The 18,222-nt window shown below is 33.2% G+C and overlaps 1 protein-coding gene and 2 non-coding genes across 15 annotated transcripts in view; 1 reads left to right on the top strand and 2 right to left on the bottom strand.

The window, feature by feature from the left end:
* Positions 1–18,222, bottom strand: part of dnc (phosphodiesterase dunce) — a 361,971-nt gene that overhangs the window by 53,870 nt on the left and 289,879 nt on the right. The window lies entirely within an intron of this gene.
* TRNAP-UGG (transfer RNA proline (anticodon UGG)) lies at positions 11,686–11,757 on the bottom strand. The gene has a single exon. It is a non-coding gene; the product is annotated as a tRNA-Pro (tRNA).
* TRNAA-AGC (transfer RNA alanine (anticodon AGC)) lies at positions 12,155–12,227 on the top strand. The gene has a single exon. It is a non-coding gene; the product is annotated as a tRNA-Ala (tRNA).

Below are 18,222 nucleotides of genomic sequence, written 5' to 3'. Positions count from 1 at the left end.
AAAATTTTGTTTGTTGACGTACCCACTCAACCAAGAGTGATCTTCTTCGCTGAACAAAATTTTTTGCGAAAATCGGGATTGGTGACCATCTCGATTTAGGCCCATTCACCGATCGTGCGGAGCACTTGATGGTCGTTCGGTTTCAATTCTTGCACTAACTGGATTTTGGTAGTCCGTATATCAAGATCCTTCCGCAAACTCTACCATAAAGTAAATGGGCACAGTTCCACAACTGTTGCGCGGAATGGCGGACGAACTCATTCGGATTTTCTTTGATACTTTACGCCACAGCAGCAAAGGCCTCTTCTTCCTTGTAGATAATTGTGTCTCTAAGTGGAACCAGGCTGAATCAAAACAACAACAACAGTCCACAAATGCATCGCACAACAATTTTCGCCAGAGCATAACTCATCAGTTAGGTAAAATTATAGTTTGATGATTGATATTAACTAGCTCCATAAGAGTTATGGATCTCGTTGCCAACACTTAATACCATGATCTCTACGAGCCATATAAGAACATTGCCGATTCTGTATGCTTTCTTATTTCGGTTGCCAATCTGCTATTTATATCGTATCAACAAGTGGTTACATCATTTGTTATTAGTTCAAGAACAATAAAATTTTAACGTTTGAAAATTGATTTCATTGGCTTATGGAGTTAGTTTAAAATTTCTAAAAAATCTTAAAATTTTTTTGGCTTAAGTACATTTAAGTGAAATAACAGTGAAACTAATATTTATTTCTATTTAAGTTTCTACAGTGTCGAAGGAGTTGGGTGAGTTAGCTTCAGCATGTTCATATGTATAACTTGAAACTGTATTTTTCGAAGCAGGCAACGTTGGTACTTGGAGGCTATCGTACATATTAAAGTGGAATTTTAACTTTGGCAATATTGTTTAGGTTATAATATATAACTAGGTTTGATTTTTTGTTATCATTGAATTTTTTTTTTTTAAATTTCTGCTAATTTTTTTTTTGATAAGAAGTTAAAGCTTTTTTCGCAAGTCCTTAATTTTTCGAAAAATTTATGCAAAGCTATAAACGTACATATGTATGTATTTTAATATCAAGTTTTATTTAAATTAAGAGCCTTTTTTTTGAGATGACAAGAGTTCCCAGAATTATTGTCGCCCGAAGAGCCGTCTTGAATAAGGTGATATCTAAGGATAGCCCATTAACATCTATTTTGTACCAATATGTCATTGTAATTTTGTTAAAACTCTCAAACATATATTTCCTAAAGTCTGAAAGAGAGAAATTCGATTCCTTTCTAATCTCTTTAATGGTCTTAGCCTACTCAATAGCCTAAACTAACTAGAGGAAGTTTGATCATCTCTGGAGCAGCTGGTTAGGTAGTTAGTAGGTTGTAGCTTGAAAATTATCGATTGGATTCAAAAAAATCCTGCTTATCGAATTTTTTTTAAATTAATATATGTCCTCGTCAACCATTCAGTTTGAGTACGAAAGCCTTGCTGCTTATTAATCTTGAAAAATGAAAAAAAAATCACATATTGACACATCAATTTGTAAAGATAATATTTTCTTTTGTTAATGAAACATTTCCATTACAATTAATTACATATTTGTAGGATGTTAAGTACACATGATTCCAAGCGAAGAATGACTCACTTAATTTATCACAATAAAATTTAAATTTATAAATTTCGCGCATACATGCACACACTTGCAGGTAGTATATATGTATACGTATATATGTGCGATTGACAGTTGTCGCCAGCCATTTTTAAGTGTACGACTATTTCTACGGAGACTTTCACACCGCTCCATTTACATACTAGCGCTAGTGGAATGCATTAATATTATTTTTTTAATTGACCTCGCATTTGTTATTCATGTTGTCAGCGCGCATTTGTCCTGTCCTTACACACCTGATGGCCAGCCACAAATGCTGCTGATCTCGTATAATTCATTTCATATTTTTGCCATTGTTCGATGCGCTGCGTTTTGCTCTGTCACATACCGTTGCACTTTCGATTCCATTCGATTCGGTTGCATTTTGTCACACAGTTTTATTCCATTTTTATTATGGTTTATGGTTCACAATGTTGATTCACACCTTATATGCATGTGTGTGTGTGTGTGTGTGTGTGTGTGTGCTTGCTACTAAGTGTTTGTATGCGGTTGCGTTCTCCGCATTGTTTTATTGTTGCGCTGTGGTTGTTACAGCTGTATTCATTAAATATTAATTAATCCATTGTTTTACAATGGTATTGAGTATTTTACGGTTGTATTCCGTTATTACGAAGGTAAATGCATGCGGCGTGAGTAAGTCTGTGTGTAGCGGAGATGCATGTGTTTTTCGACGAGAAAAGTGGTGGGGTGACTGTTATTGCATTTTTAATATTTTTTACAGCTATCATCTGCCGATTATTTACAGTTTTGTAGCTTGTCATTGTGACAATTTATTGTATCCTGCGCTGACTTAATGCAATTTCGGTAGAAAAATGCGTTTGAAAGTAACTGTGAGCTAAGTTGGCTTCTGGAAACCTTCAAGCTTGTAGAAGGAGTTACAATTTTGTGATGGAAATTTTTACATCATTTGTTACCAATTCACAAAACCTTTTGCTATGTTTAATCACAAACTTTTTTTGTGTTCTTCTTTTTTTCATTTTTACTTAAAAAACCATTTTTAGCTTAAAAAAAGTGGTCAAAAATGCCTTTTTTTTAAATCCCTGCCATTTTGTCAAATATTCAAAAAAGCTTATGCTTGATCATAACTGGGGTTATAAACATTAAGTAATACCTTTTTTGGGGTATAAGGTTCTAAAGCTAAAATCTATTGCCAAGAAGTCGACTACGTAGCACCGTAGGGGTGCATTCAAGGACGCGTCAATGGTAGAGTTTTGAAAAAAAAATATTGTTTTTCTATTTTTAAATTTAAAAGTTAGTAAAAAAACTGTTGCAAATATCATACGTAGCTTTTTTTGCAATCTATCGGCTAAAAGAGGACCGAAAATTGAGAGTTGAATAATGAGCACGAAAGTACCAGTATACGATATTTATACGATATATCCAACAAAATTTAAAATAATAATTTAATAATGATTATGATGAAGAATTACTCGAAACATCTAACCCAGCTAGTATTTACTTTTTTTTGTTTTAAAATCAGTTCTTGCCTTTTTGCGTCTCATTTGCATTTACATTTCCATTACAAAGCAGCTATGAACCTAAAGCATAGTACATTTGAACCAAATGTAAGGTATAGAGCAAAAATTTCGAGCATTTGAAATAAAATAGCATAAAAGCGTTAAATTTGGCTCATTTCGTCTTTTCGAAACATTTTCTGTAAGGCCAAAAGGCTTTCAATAAAAATCATAAAGCAAAACTAGAACATGAATGCCATTAACCTGTGTCAAGCAGAAAGATGAAAGAGAAAAGACGAAAAAGACATGCTTTTGAATGAATCTAAATTTGTTTGGATACACTTACATATTTATATCAGGGTTTATACTGAATCTTTTGGATTATGTAGTTACCAAAACAAACTCTGGCGGTATTTTCTCTTTCCACATACCTACGATGGTGATACGGGTGCGTAGAAATAGCTAAATGAGGAGCAATGAGCTTTTTTAAATGATGAATCGACGCTTTGGGAAGTTTTTCATGCCGAAGTTGTTGGTTTGTGTAAACAAAAGTATGGTTGGTAGGTAACTGCAAAGCTGGCGAGCGTAAAATGGGAACCTACTGAATAGCTGGGATTCGCGGGAGCTTGCTGGCTTGGCTGCGCGGTTGCAAGATCCTTTTGGCTCAAGGTCGATCAAGAGACGTCTAGTGAGCTCTTTGACCTTAGTAAGGCTAGTGTCCCATAGGTGTGGGGTCATTGTCCTATCGGCGTAAATGCTGTAGAAGTTATTTAAAAGAAGTCGAGGTAGAAAGATCTCAACACTTCCTTCTTGATCGGTCCGCTTTTGCGAGATCAATGCTTAATTACTTGGGAGCTCACACTTTCAGATATCCCACAAAGCTTAAACGTCTAATTAATCTCAAGGCGCTTTGTCGACTTATAAGAACAGAAGTTCTGTTTTAAGACATCAAAAAGAACTACATATAGCAGTTCAAGTTCGACCCCATCTTGAGAATCAGTCATTGAACGTAATCTAACCTAACCAGGTTTGTTGGTCGGAGTGTTTTGAGAAATATCTATGTCTCAATTGGATTACGCATAATTAGAGGTTGGACATCTCAAAAGACATTTACTATATATATCTTATCACATGATTAAATCTCTTCCAATAAAGTTCTTCGACCATTCGGATCATTTTAGAAATGTACTGTAAATATTTACTTTCAAAGCTTTTTCAGCCTAATGCATATTTTTCGTGAAAGCCTCTAAGCTGTGTAACCTTTTTTTTATACCTATAGACTTGTTAGTACTTTTTAATTGAATCTTCGTCAAAATAAAAATAAAAAAAAACATGATAAAACATTCTTGAAATCGATAAAATCGAATATATTTTTATATATGAACAGATGGTGTTTTATTTACGAAATCGAAAATATTCACAATCTCAGCTGTTTCCCTTATACCCTCCGTACGTACCATATAATTAACACCAAGACACGATATTCAGATTTCACTGTAATATCAACAAAACAAAGTTTTCAGCGGAAAATAGCCACAATAAAATTTGTGTACACTACAGTTGCTGGAGCAGCTCACAAGAGTATATATAATTTCGAAAATTAACAAAACCAAAAAAGTGGAGAATTTGCTTTAGCAATCTACCTTGACAGCTTCTCGATTGAGTGAATCTGGAAAATGTTTGCATTTCTGCGAATGCAATTATAAATTGCAATATTAAATTTTTCGCTCATTCAACATCTCACAGCCATTTCTATTTGCAGAACGAGTCGAGCGGGTCTCTATACGTTTGAACAGATATAGACATATGTACTTACGTATAAATATATGTGCAGGTATTAGGGCGTGCGCCAAATCAACCATGAAGGATGAAGTGCTTACTGCTTGGTGGGCGATGCTACTCTAGCGAGTCACGAGATAGTTCACTCTTTACTTATGGCTAAGAAGTACTAGAATGTGCAGCTAAGTTGTATATAAAAAGGACTTCATTCACAAATTTATTCACTTTATTCATTTGTTCACGATAGCTTTACCCCAGAGGTTTGTGCCGTGAAAAGCCTTCAGATATAATCCTGCGGCCCGTTGAAAGCAGCAAAAAATCTTTCGAACCCTCCATTTGTCGTATTATAACAAGAAATGCACCAAAACTTGGTAGAAAACTGGACCAAACAAATACAATAATAAAATATACATACAAACATTTTATAAGGTATATTCGTTTCACACCATCTTTCTCTTTTACGCCCAAAAATTAAATTTATCTTTTTTCTCTCTGGAGAGCTTTCATCAATACTAATTTATATCAAATTCTTAAGTGGAAACTAGACGTAAACCAGTATGAAGTATTACATGGTGTTCAGTTAAACCGATATGTTAACTTCGTTCAAGTGTCTTTCTCAGAGAGCGGCAGAGACAAAAATTTTCTATGGCAGTACATTGAGTATTTTTTTCAAATATATAGTGAGAACTACATGGTTACTGTCTACAAACTATAACGAATGACTGATATTCCTTCTATATATATAATTAATTTAATAATACTTAAGTAATATAATAATACTGTAGATTACATTTTTAAAAAATTTCCAGACACTTATTATTTTCTCAATCAAAAAAATAATTTTCTAATCAAAGCACAGTCGACTAGTGTTCGAACTTTAGTTTACGCTATCATAATAGACTCCAGGATCACTGTTTTCACCAAATCTGTTTCCTTTAGAAAATTTATAACTCATCATTTCTTCCATTATTTCCTACAGGGACTGATTTCTTGTCTGCTTGTAAAATTGTGCGCGAATGATTGTGTTGTCTTAGCGCTAAGAATGTGTGTGTATAAGTGGACATACTGGTGAGTGTGTGTGTATAGATTAATGGAGGAAAATTATTTTCCGTTTCGCGCTGAAAACTGTGGTTTCATCTGCACAGTCCCGTAGTTTTGCACTCTTTCATTGGGGTAGGTCAGTTGGAATTTGCACGAGTACCGTATGGCAAAATTAGTGAGAAAAAAAGAAACGCACACACAATAGTTTTTAATTAAGTCTATTTCTTTTGCTTGACTTTGCTTTGCTTTCGCACAGTATTGAGCTGAACAGAGTTTAATAAGCATAATAAAATAAAGTAGTATGATAGTCACTTAATGTTGATTAAAAGAAGAAGGAGAAGAATATGCCTTAGTTTGAATAAATTAAATTTATTGTAGTATTAGGTATACTTTGGAATTTAATTTAAATTAATAATTTGTTTAGAAACTTTTTCAATAAAACAAAAATTATAACAGAGGTTAGTTTTTTCTATTATTTAGGTACTTTTAGGTACTTTGGGACTTACTTACATAAAATTGTCTATAAAAATACTAAAGTCATAATTTATTGTTTTGGAAAATTTAATTGAATTAATTTCATCATAATCATATTTAATCACATTAAGCTTTAATCTAAAAACAGCATAGTGGAACATCAGACAAGCAATTATTGCGGCAAAATAAGTGGATAAACAACAGTATTCTATTTCCTGTTATGTAATTCAACAACTGAACGCCTCAATTTTCTTTTCTGTTCGCTTTGTCTTTCATTCTAATATAACATCCGTCTTAAGGACAGCAGTTTCCAAAGAATGAAATTCAATTTTAGATCTATTTTCAATATGGAATTTATATATGAAAATGACCTACAAGGTTTCAAAGTTAGACTTTCAAATAGAAAAAAAAAATTGTTTTAATAATTCGAAATTGATCCGATATAGTAACTCTGATATAACTTTGGCCAAAAAATTTGTACGAAAGGAAAAAATAGATTCTATCCATATTTTGAGTTTTTTATTAACTACTTCCTATAAAAATTGAAAGTGTGATTTTCAGTAATCCTTATTCGTATACAAATTTTTCGATTTCGGAGGCTAACTTCGAAAAATGGAAAAATTATTTCCTTACTTACGATGCAATCTCTCGAAGAATATTGGCTTGGTGGCAAGAAAAAAAGTAGCTTTTGTCGTATAGGATAATAAAAGAACTGACTATATTTTAAAATTCCCATTCCATTTCATATTATATTCATAACCAAAATTTATGTTTTCAGAACTTTTATATGTAGTGAGTACTTTCTAATTAAGAAAAATGTTTTACGTTTAATGGCATACGATCTAAAATGTTCAAACTAAAATTTTTGAATGTAGGACCTAGAAATTAGTTAATAAATTGGGATCTTCTCTAACTGCGGTACATATCTCTAAAATTTGAAGTTGTACAAAGTTTGGTCAAATTTAAATAGATGACTAGATGCCTCAATTTCAGTTCTACTGGTGATTAAAGAGGGTAATTTTCGCCACATGTATAACGATTTGAGGACTTTGAGTGCATTGAATTTTATTTCAATTATTGGTTTCAGAAATAACGACTACATTTTTTTGTTTTCTTTACTGATTTCTTGGTACTATCTGCTAAGAAATAAATGTTGTTATAAGTTCGTAGGTTTGCTATATCAACCTCTAAAACTGAATCTGGTCACTTTAGGCATATGGTAGAGAGTAGTTCCTTCAAAAAATTCATTAAGAACTTTGAATACAGAAATTTTTTGAGGAAGAAAATTTACATATTTAGAAAAGATGATTTAAAGAAATCAAAGAAATAAAGACGGTCGAGTACGCAGTGGAACGAATGGGTGGCAAAGTATAAGATAAAAGGGCGTCATGTATGTCTATGTAGATAACGCATAGCCCTTAGGCAGTACAAAATATTTACGAGAAATGAAGAGTATTCTCATTTCTGTGTGTGTGTATAAGGGACTGTGAGTGTGTGAAAGCGCATTGAAAAAGGGTAAATATTTTTACTGACACCAGCAGAATACTTGAGGCAAATCTGCTTAGAAGCTCGAGCTGACGCATACTATTTTAAATCCATGTCGGCATATAGAAACAAATACATATATATCAAAAAGGTCTACATATGCAAATTGTGGCGATTACGTGTGTAAGTGTGCTTGTTTATGTCACTTGGCACTCATTGCTGTGGCAAATACCATCAACAACACCGAAATGAGGTTAAAAACGATGTCAAATGTCGCTGCATCAATTGTCAAGTCGAGAGTGTTTGAAGGAGCCTGCAAGCATGCTACATATGAAAGAGAACTACATATATAGACACATACATAGATAGCTATGTAGGTGTAGCAAAAAAGGCAACAGAACGCACCTAAAAATCTTTATAGTACTAGAAGTATATAGCAGGTGTTGGCCCCTGGAGAGATGGATTGCTGTGGATATCACTGTGTTGCAACGCTTTGCTCACATTGTTGGCATCGTTGACGAGGACAGCAATGAAGCCACAGACACCGTAGCGTCTACCCGATGACGCTTGTTTTCTGTTGGCATTCTGTTTGTGGCAGTGCCAGTCTCGAACCTGTGGGCGCTGACGTTGACGTTCACACTGAGGTCATTTGGCTTGTGGCTTTGTCGTTAACATTTGCAGTTGCCGTCGACTCATGCCAAAAATTGTGAACACAAACACACACACAGAGAGACAAATATCTAAACATTATGACACAGCAGATTGTGTTGGTAATAACAACAAAGTATGGCAGGCACGCAAAAAGCAACAGAAAATAATCGCATTGTGCGCCTTTGTTAAGCAGACTCAGTAAGCGAGAGGAAGAAGAGAAAAAAGTGCGAAAGTAATGCGCTAAAATTTGCGTGTGTATGCATTTATTGTGCACACATGCTTAAAGGTAACACAGAAATGTAGACATAAGTGTGTTGATATCTACCCTTCAGGTACAATGATGGTAATTACTTTTGCAGTGAAGTAAATGTATTTTCATATTAAAAGAGAGTAAAGTCGATCTGAATTCTTCTTTTGATAGCTAGGGCCTCATATCTAAATTAGGTTAAGTTCTGTAGTTGGGTATTGAATTCACTCTGTGGCTCTGCTATAGGTGGAAGAAATTACGCTTAGCTGTTTGAGAAATAAAAAATAAAGAGTTTACGGGGCCATATAGCTTTTGATGATAAAGTTTTCTATACAAGCACCTGATTCCGATAGTTAGGTGTGTATGATAGCTGTCATCTTATATATCTTATACATAAAATGAGCAGATTTTTGAAGAGTTAGTGAGGTGTGCAAAATTTCAAATCGATATCTCAAAAACTGAGGGACCAGTTCCCACATATACATGATCGTCACGGTCATCATTCATATTTATTTTGATTGGGTCTCCGACCCAGATCGTATAGAGGTAACTTTAACGACAACATGATCAATATATGGAGCGCCAATATAAAGGGTGTGTTAAAGACAATCACCTTTAAATCTACGAAATAGTTTGGCAAATACTGATTACATCTTATGTGCAATATCCTTCCTTCTTTGTAAGTCAACGGCAAAATAACAATTGATTAAATATCGAATGGGTACAAAACAATAGCGATGAAAATCAACAAAGTGAAAATTATTTCACTAATTCTTGAAAAATACTTAGGAATTTTCTTAAAACATAGCACCATATAATACAAGATAAATGCTGTGTTTTTGTTTTTTTAACTCTGATTGAAGTGGTGAACTTGCGAAAAGATTTCATATCTCTAGCTACAATTCTCCTCGGCCATCTGAGAATAATTGAAACTAAACAACGACTTTGCTTGAAATTTTATATTTCTAATGGAGTCACGGCTATGGAATCATTGAAAACGTTTCAAAATTGTTTTGGGAGACTACTTTATCTCGAACACAAGTATTTGAGTGGCACAAAGCATTTAGTTTTAAACGGTTAAAGTGCTTGGAAATCGTCATGTTGGCATCCGAGAGATATGTAGCAGAGAATCTCAACATTTCATACGGATCGAATCAACATATTTTGGCAAATATTTTGGGTATGAAACGTGTTAATGCTAAACTCGTAACAATAGCTAAATCTTTTGCAAAAACTACATCGAGTAGAGGTTGCAAAAGAGATGCTTGACAACGTAGGTAGGATTATGAGTATGACGCTGGAATTGTCCAACAATCAAACGAATGGCGCTCCAAAAATGAGTCGAAATCGAAAAAAAATTACTAAAGGCACTAAAGGCCATATCCTAGCCGAGGCTTATAACAAGTGTATGAAAAACTAGATTAAGCGGTGCTACATGTTGGCATTGACAACTGAGATTTGTTACATTGTTAAGTATCTTTAGGTAATTTTTATCTTAAGGGCCGTTCAATAGCATCTGCTACTTAAAAATAGACCTCTAAATCGAATTGAATGTATTCCTGTCCTGCAGGGTATTTTCGTACAAGGCATACAGTCGTATGTATATTTAGACATACCCTTATATTTTTTATTTTATTTAACCCAAAGAGATTGCGCGCCAAAATCCGACAATGGGATTATGCACATTAGGCTACAGACCCCTTGCAACCGCGGCCTAGTGTGTGCGAATTGCCTTATAATTTAAGTATATACCATATTATTTGTTGGCAGTGGGTACCTACCATATATAATGACAGAATGAATTCTTTCACTGAATACTTATATTTATATATATTTATATGTGTAAGAGTATAGTCATTTAGCACCATTCTTATACATTTCCTTTTATTCCGAAAAGGGCGTTATGCAATTAGGGGTAAAGCGGTGGAAAAGAATTTCTTCGTTGACTTAGCGAGTATGCATGAGTAAGCGATTTTCGTTACGAAAAAGGAAAAAATACACAGAATTTACGAATGAAAGAGTGTGTGGTATTCCCTAACAACAAGAAAAAACGTTTACGGCGGTTGCACCGAAGCTATATTAAATACCCTTCACAAATACAAAAGATTCCTTACATTTGATCGGACGGTTTGTATGACAGCTATATGCTATAGTAATTCGATCTGAACGACTTTTTAAAAATTATTCAGTTGTCTTGAAAAATCATCCGTGCTTGGTGAAGATATCTCGTCAAATAAAAGGGTTTTCCATACAGGGCTTGAATTGTTTGATTAATTAGTATGGCATCTATATGCCATAGTGATCCGACCTAAACTATTTCTTCGAAGAGTTTTTTGTTGTTTTGGAAAATAAGGCTTGTCAAATTATGTGAGGACACGTTGTCAAATAAAAAAGTTTTCCGTACAAGAACTTGATTCCGATCGTTTATTTTGTATGGCAGTTCTATGCTCTAGTGGTCCGATATCGTCGGTTCCGACAAATCAGGCGCTTGCAGAATGTGTGCAAACTTTCAGATCGATATCTGAAAACTAAGAAACTAGTACACGTATATAAAGACAGACGGACATGGCTAAATCGACTCAGCTCGTCACGCTGATCATTTATATTTACATGTACAAGGTCTCCAACGTTTCCTTCTGGGTGTAACAAACTTTGTGTTATATAATAAGGAGACATATAATTTATGTGGATCGAGTTTTGTGGTATACATATATGAAGCATTTTTTTTATCTTAGGTTACTCAGCAAACTTTAAAGTAAAAGTAAAAGTGAGAATACCATACGTATGTAAATATCAGAAAGCAAAAAAGTTTGAATGAATTTTGAAAATAGAATTTGAATCAATATATTTTAATGACGATATTACCCTTTTCCCTCTAAAATTAAAAAAAAAAATTAGTGGGCTCAACCGGGATTTGAACCCGGGACCTCTCGCACCCAAAGCGAGAATCATACCCCTAGACCATTGAGCCGTATACCGTTATGTCAGCGTTGGTGACACTTCACAGCGAAAAATTTATTGGTCAGACCTAAAAACCAATATCCACAACAACGCTTTTGAACTACAAGAAATCATTAGCAAGCATTATTAACCAGCGCGACAACAACTTGCATACCAAATGAGATTGTTTAAAAAACCAGTTCAATACGGTATGCATTTAACTCGCTGACATAGTTTTTGTAAGCCATAAGCAATTCATTGTAGCTTAATGGTTTTATAGCTTACGGTATTTGCCCTCATTTGCTTTGGGTATTTCATTTCTTCGTTTTCCGTGTCTTTTTGATAGTTTGTTTTTTCATTGCTTTGCTTTGAGCTTTGTTTAACTTTGCAACCTTTTTAAACTTTAAATATGTAGACACTTTCAAGTTGGGGATGTAGCTCAGATGGTAGAGCGCTCGCTTAGCATGTGAGAGGTACGGGGATCGATGCCCCGCATCTCCAAGACAATTTATTTTGAGGAATTTTTGGTTTCTCGATATCTGAAGTAGTTAGTTAGAAGAATGCCTGAAGTAACAGTAGAATTTGCAGAGAGCTGTGTTTGTTAAACTCTTCTTAATATTGAATCTGTAGCTCCTTTATAGTTTCAGAGTGTTTAACTGTCCATATACATATACGATTTATACCAGTTTACAAGTTGGTATAAACTTCCATCTAACTTCCTCCAGCTCTGGTTTGTTCGAATGCAAATAATCATTATAGAATCGAGTAATTACTATAATAACTTAGATTATTTTAATGGACTTCATTATGGAACGTCACAACTTTATTGACGAGAATTCAAGAGAATCACGTGATATCTAAATGTAAGGACAAAGCTATTGTTCTCCTTTTTGAGAAGAAACCACTGCTCAGTATATGAGAAACAAACACAAATTAGTTAAAAAAAATAGATGCATTTCTAAATAAAATACGGGACAAACTTCAGAGACCTGGTATCAAACGATACAATATTGAGATCAAACTACTATTAAAACAACACATTGAAGAAAGGTTTTAAACATTTATTAAGGCATCCCCAAAAGGTGCATGTTTATGGATGCTTCTCTGCTCATTTGGGGTTTTGAGGTACTTCACAGAAAACTTGAACGCCGTTACAATGATAATATTGTATACTGAAGATAGCTGTAATGCTTTAGGGCAAAATAACCATGGTTGGATACTACAAAAAGAGATCCGAAACATAGGAGCAGACTCCGTGTTCAATGAAAAAAAGAAAACCATATTGTTACTTTATATTGGCCATCACAGTCACCAGCCGCCAATTAAATAGTGAATGTTTGGACTTTAATGAAAGCCAAAATATCAAGAAAACATTGGTAATTTATAAAAATTAACTATAGCTGAGAGACTTTTGGATTTTAACGGGCGAAAATCTATTTAATTTAAACTAGTATCACCCCAACAGTGGGGTGAACAAAATTAGTATACCTCAATTTATGGATACAGAGTTCCAGCAACACAGTCGGTTCTTTTTACATATATACCATTAAAAATATGCAGTGCTTCTGAGAAAGAATTAAAATATGTATATTATCTTTCCAATCGGCATATTTTCCTACTCTCAGATAGTTTCCACATAACATGTGTTTCACTAATCTATACATTCGAAGATATTATGTTGCATTTTAGAAAAATACTTCCATAAACATTGGCTTTTAAAGTTTACTGACAGCCAAATTGCATGCCATAAATTATGTTCGGACCATTTTCAGTGTCAAGAGAAACATTAAAATGGTGAAGAAAGCAGAATATGTAAGCAAATGCATTTATGTGTGTACATAATGTATATAACAAAGTATGTGTCATGTCATCCGAGTAAACGAACGTTTTAAACTTTTAAGAGTCATTATAAATGCATGACAATTTATAGAGCAGACAGTTGAGCGTCAACAGCGCAGAGCATCGACATTTTGCAATGTGGCAGCTGTACTTGTGGGAGGTACTTAAAAAAAAGTAAAATAAACATTTTATTACTGTGCAAAACAAAAATAAATGTTGCTTTGTGTGAGTACTTTTAAATGCATTTTCGATTTTAAGTGAATTTTCAATCTAATGAACTTGCATATAGCATCTGCTAGTTTTACGATCGTATCTTTCTTCTTTAATTTTTTGCTTGTGATCGTCAACTGTCTGCATTAGCCTTTGCTATTTGCCAGATGTTCGGGTAGGTTTCGAAACCACTTTTGCTTTTTTGCCATAAAATCAATTATAAGATCGGCTGCTACCGTAAAGAAACAAATTCAAATAATGTCTCTAGTGGAATCAAGTGTAAACAATTGAAATAGCACAGACGTAAGCTGCAATTTATTTAGTTTATTGCATGTGGTGTGCTTATACCTTACACTCTCTGTCACGATGTTATAGAATAGTTACCACATGTGGCGCTTTCAAAATATTTAAAATTTTTATTTGTTTTATACTCACATATTCTCCACATTTTCCAACACTTGTTGTGTGTCGCTTTGGAAACATTCATGCTTTGAATATGGATAGATAAAAAAAAATTTAACAGAAAATATTAAAACTGATATTGTTTTCTTGTTTTTACTTCTTTACTTGAATATATTTCTAAATAGTATGCACGAGAAAACTGCCTATGAAATTGTAAAATATTCAGGTTTTTTAATTCCCGCAAGGCAGTTTGCAACTCTACACTAAAATGCAAAGCCACCATTTACAGCATCTGCGTAGAAACAGAGATAATGAGATCAAAAACTCTTACACCTTTAAAAGGTGAGTGTCTAAATTACTACCCGTATTTTTCTTAAAAACAACAATGAAATATGTTATAAAAACAACTAATTTGAAGACGCTCTAATATTATATAATATTATGTTGTTGTCCCTATTAAAAAATTAAATATGTCGAATGAGGAATACATGTCTTTTAAAAATTTCATAACTTGACTAGTCTGTACTCTTAGAAGACTTTGGAGCTTTAAAAGAAACAATACGATATTCTGGGAGAAATTTCGAAGAAGAAAAATTCTTTAAAATCTTTAGGAAAGTTTCTGAATTTCTTACTGTCTAAAGTAATAGCTTCAAAAGAGTTTCTGAATTAGTACAGAATCTCAAATGCCTTTTATTATTTGTTTTTAGATTTAAAACCTATTCCTCAAACATAACCTCATAAATGCAACAGAAATGTTTTTCAGGGTTGACTTGATATGATGAAATTAAATAAGCATTTTTGGAAATATAAGGATTTAAAACTAAAATGTATGTTTGAAACTTAAAGAACACCATTAAGAGGTTTGTGCATTGTTAGAAAATTCAAAATCATATGTTTTATACTTGGACAGAATATGAAACAGACAATATTAACGCCATATTCGTTTTATACAGCCGCCTACTTGAGTCATTTAGAAAATCATTTACACAAAACTGCATATTTAAACTTTTATAACCTGAACAGGGTATATTAAGTTTGCCACGAAGTTTGTAACACCCAGAAGGAAACGTCGGAGACCCTATAAAATATATATTAATGATCAGCATATGAGCTGAGTTGATTTAGCCATGTCCGTCTGTCCGTCCGTCAGTCCGTCTGTATATATGCAAACTAGTCCCTCATTTTTTAAGCTATCGATCTGAAATTTTGTACCTGCCCTTTTCTCACTAACAAGCTGCTCATTTATCGGAACGGCCGATATCGGACCACTATAGCATATAGCTGCCATACAAACTGAACAATCGGAAGCAAGTCCTTGTATGGGAAACTCCTTCATTTGTCGAGGTATCTTGAAGAAATTTGGCAAGAATATACACTCCGAAAAAATTGTTTAGATCGGATTGCTATGTCATAGCAATTTATTTAACGTTTTTCCTTGTTTATTGACTAATTGACCCAACTAAGGAAGGTTGAAAATCACACAACTGTATGCGCTCTCCACTTGAAACTCTTTTATAGTATATCTTGTAACAACTACTACTTAAGTATAGAGTTACTACATGTTTGTGTTGTTGTAAATTGTGGTCAAGCATGATTGTATACCAACAAACCGTTTCCACATTTATTTCCGTCGGATATTGAAGCTAAAAATATAAATACAAATCTACTACTGGGATATGCAGGTGTGTTTATATGATACATATCTCTGCTTAATGCTTATCTCAGTATACCGCAATGCTTGAGCATGTATGCGTATGACCTACAACTGATAAACATATTTGTTAGTGCCGTTCAGTGTTGCCGTGTTCACTTTAATACAGTTCAATTTGCAAGTGGATTACAATGTGGTTTCCCAGAACGCTTGTATACTTGCCAAACTTTAGCTTGCAACAACATATTTGCATTAAATATAAGCTTGCAAATATTACCCAATTAGTACAAGTGCAGACACATACACAAATTAACTCAAAGCAAAGGAGTCCGTTGTGCAAAAAACCGCATTGCCAAATGTAAAGACGACAATTTATGTACGTGTATGTTTGTATACGTGTTTAATTATTGATTGTTACTTATAGCGAGTTTGCACTGGACGGTTACATCTGAGAAGAGTTTAATTGACACAGTAGAGTTCTTGGCGGACTTATCTGATTTTGAATTTATTCGGAAAAAAACAAGAAAAATTTTTAACTACGGTTGCAACGATGCTTTAACCTTTCACATAACGAAAACATTTCGTACAAAAACTTGCTTTTGATCGCCCAGTTTGTATGGCATTTATATACTATAGCGACTCGATCTGAATAATTTCTTCGGAGATTGGATTATTGTGTCAAAAAATAACCCATACCGAATTCCGTGAAAATATCTTATCAAATGAAAAAGAGCATACAAGCACGTTATTCCGATCGTTCAGTTTGTATGGGAGCTATTTGCTTTAGTGGTCCGATATCGGCGGTTTCGACAAAAGAGCAGGTTCTTAACTCAAATCATAAGCAAGTGAAAATTATAAAAGGTTGTAATTAACTGAGTTTCAAGGCAGCTCAATAATAATAGTTTTTTTAAATTTTTTTGCGATACTATATGAAACAAAGATTTAGATTAAAATCGAAAAATAAAATATAAATATATGGGTCATTCCATCGAAGATTTACTTAAAAAATTGGTTTTTGTACAAAACATTTTTTTTTGTTCTTTGAGACAAAACGAAAAATGTACATTAAGCTCTTTAGTTATTAATAAATTTCGGAGTGGATTGTACAAAATTGTAATTTTGACAAATTTTTGAAACTATGTCTCTCGCGTTTGCTATTAGAGCAGTGAGATTTTTTCCACACGAGAAGTAGAGGCATGCGGGATCAAACATGCTTCGCATCGATAAAATTTTATTGAGGACGGTGTTTTTAGCGGTTCATAGTCGTGATTGAAGAGCCATTAAAAAAACTGAACCAAAATAGTTCCAAATTGAAATTTAAAAGTATTTAAAATTCAAAAGTTGAAATTTTGAAAATTCATAACTCCAAAATTTTTCATATTGAGTCGAAATAAAAAAAGGTGTGCAATATTTTGCCTCAATGAACACAAAAAAAATTTTTTTACACGAAAAAATTGTTTGAATGTAAATTTTCGATGTAATGACTTATATACATACAAATAGTGCCTCATGCGATATTGAAGCCTGGATAAATTTTTTGGACAAAATTAGATACTTATAATCTTTGATGTTAGGTATCTTAATGGGTAAAAATTACGCTTGGATTTTGGAAAGGCGGCTTGGCAAAGCCATAACATAAATTTGAGCCTTTCGATTTTTTCTAAATGGACATGCAACGAGGTTAGCAAAATAGTTCATAAACAATCTTTGTTTCTAAAGTGAGTTTTATTTTGAGCAAGAGAAAAAAACAATTAAAAAAAATCCATGTTTATTGTTTTTATAATTTTTGCTTAAAAATAATAATACTTTTTTTTATTTATATTTAATTAATTAATATCGATGAAAAAAATCGTAAAATTCAATATATTGTATAATATCTATTACGTAATTTTTAAGTAAAACATGTAATGATTACGGTCTCTGATATAAAATCAAAAATTACGCTTAATTAAACTAAATATAATGAGTTTAGTCTTTTTAAAAATTATAGAAAATACTCGTACATTTAAGAAACTTTAATCAAATCAAGCAATCTCATCAAATAATGTAACGTAAGACGATAGAGATGGTATTTCAAAGCTGAAGAATTCTCAAATGAATTAGTAATGATTACAATAGAAAAATGCCAAGCAAATTAGATGACCGAAGAGAAAAGACTGAGAATTGAATAGCGCAAAAATTGTTGCAAGCGAAGGCGAGAAAGGAAAATGGAAAAATCACAGCGAATAGTTGAAGAAAATGGTAAGTGAGATGCAGAGAAGAAAAATTTGCCGCATTTACATAAAATATGTAACTCCATTGGCAGCAGAATAAAATAAAAGAACAAAAAAATAATAATGAAATGAGAAAACGAGATGACTGTTGCCACCAAAAGTATGCGTAATTGTATTTCAT

The sequence above is a fragment of the Bactrocera oleae genome, chromosome 5, assembly GCF_042242935.1.
Source record: "Bactrocera oleae isolate idBacOlea1 chromosome 5, idBacOlea1, whole genome shotgun sequence".
NCBI classification, from domain to species: Eukaryota; Metazoa; Arthropoda; class Insecta; order Diptera; family Tephritidae; genus Bactrocera; species Bactrocera oleae.
Note: the sequence above shows the minus strand (reverse complement) of the source record. Positions and strands in the feature narration are given on the sequence as shown.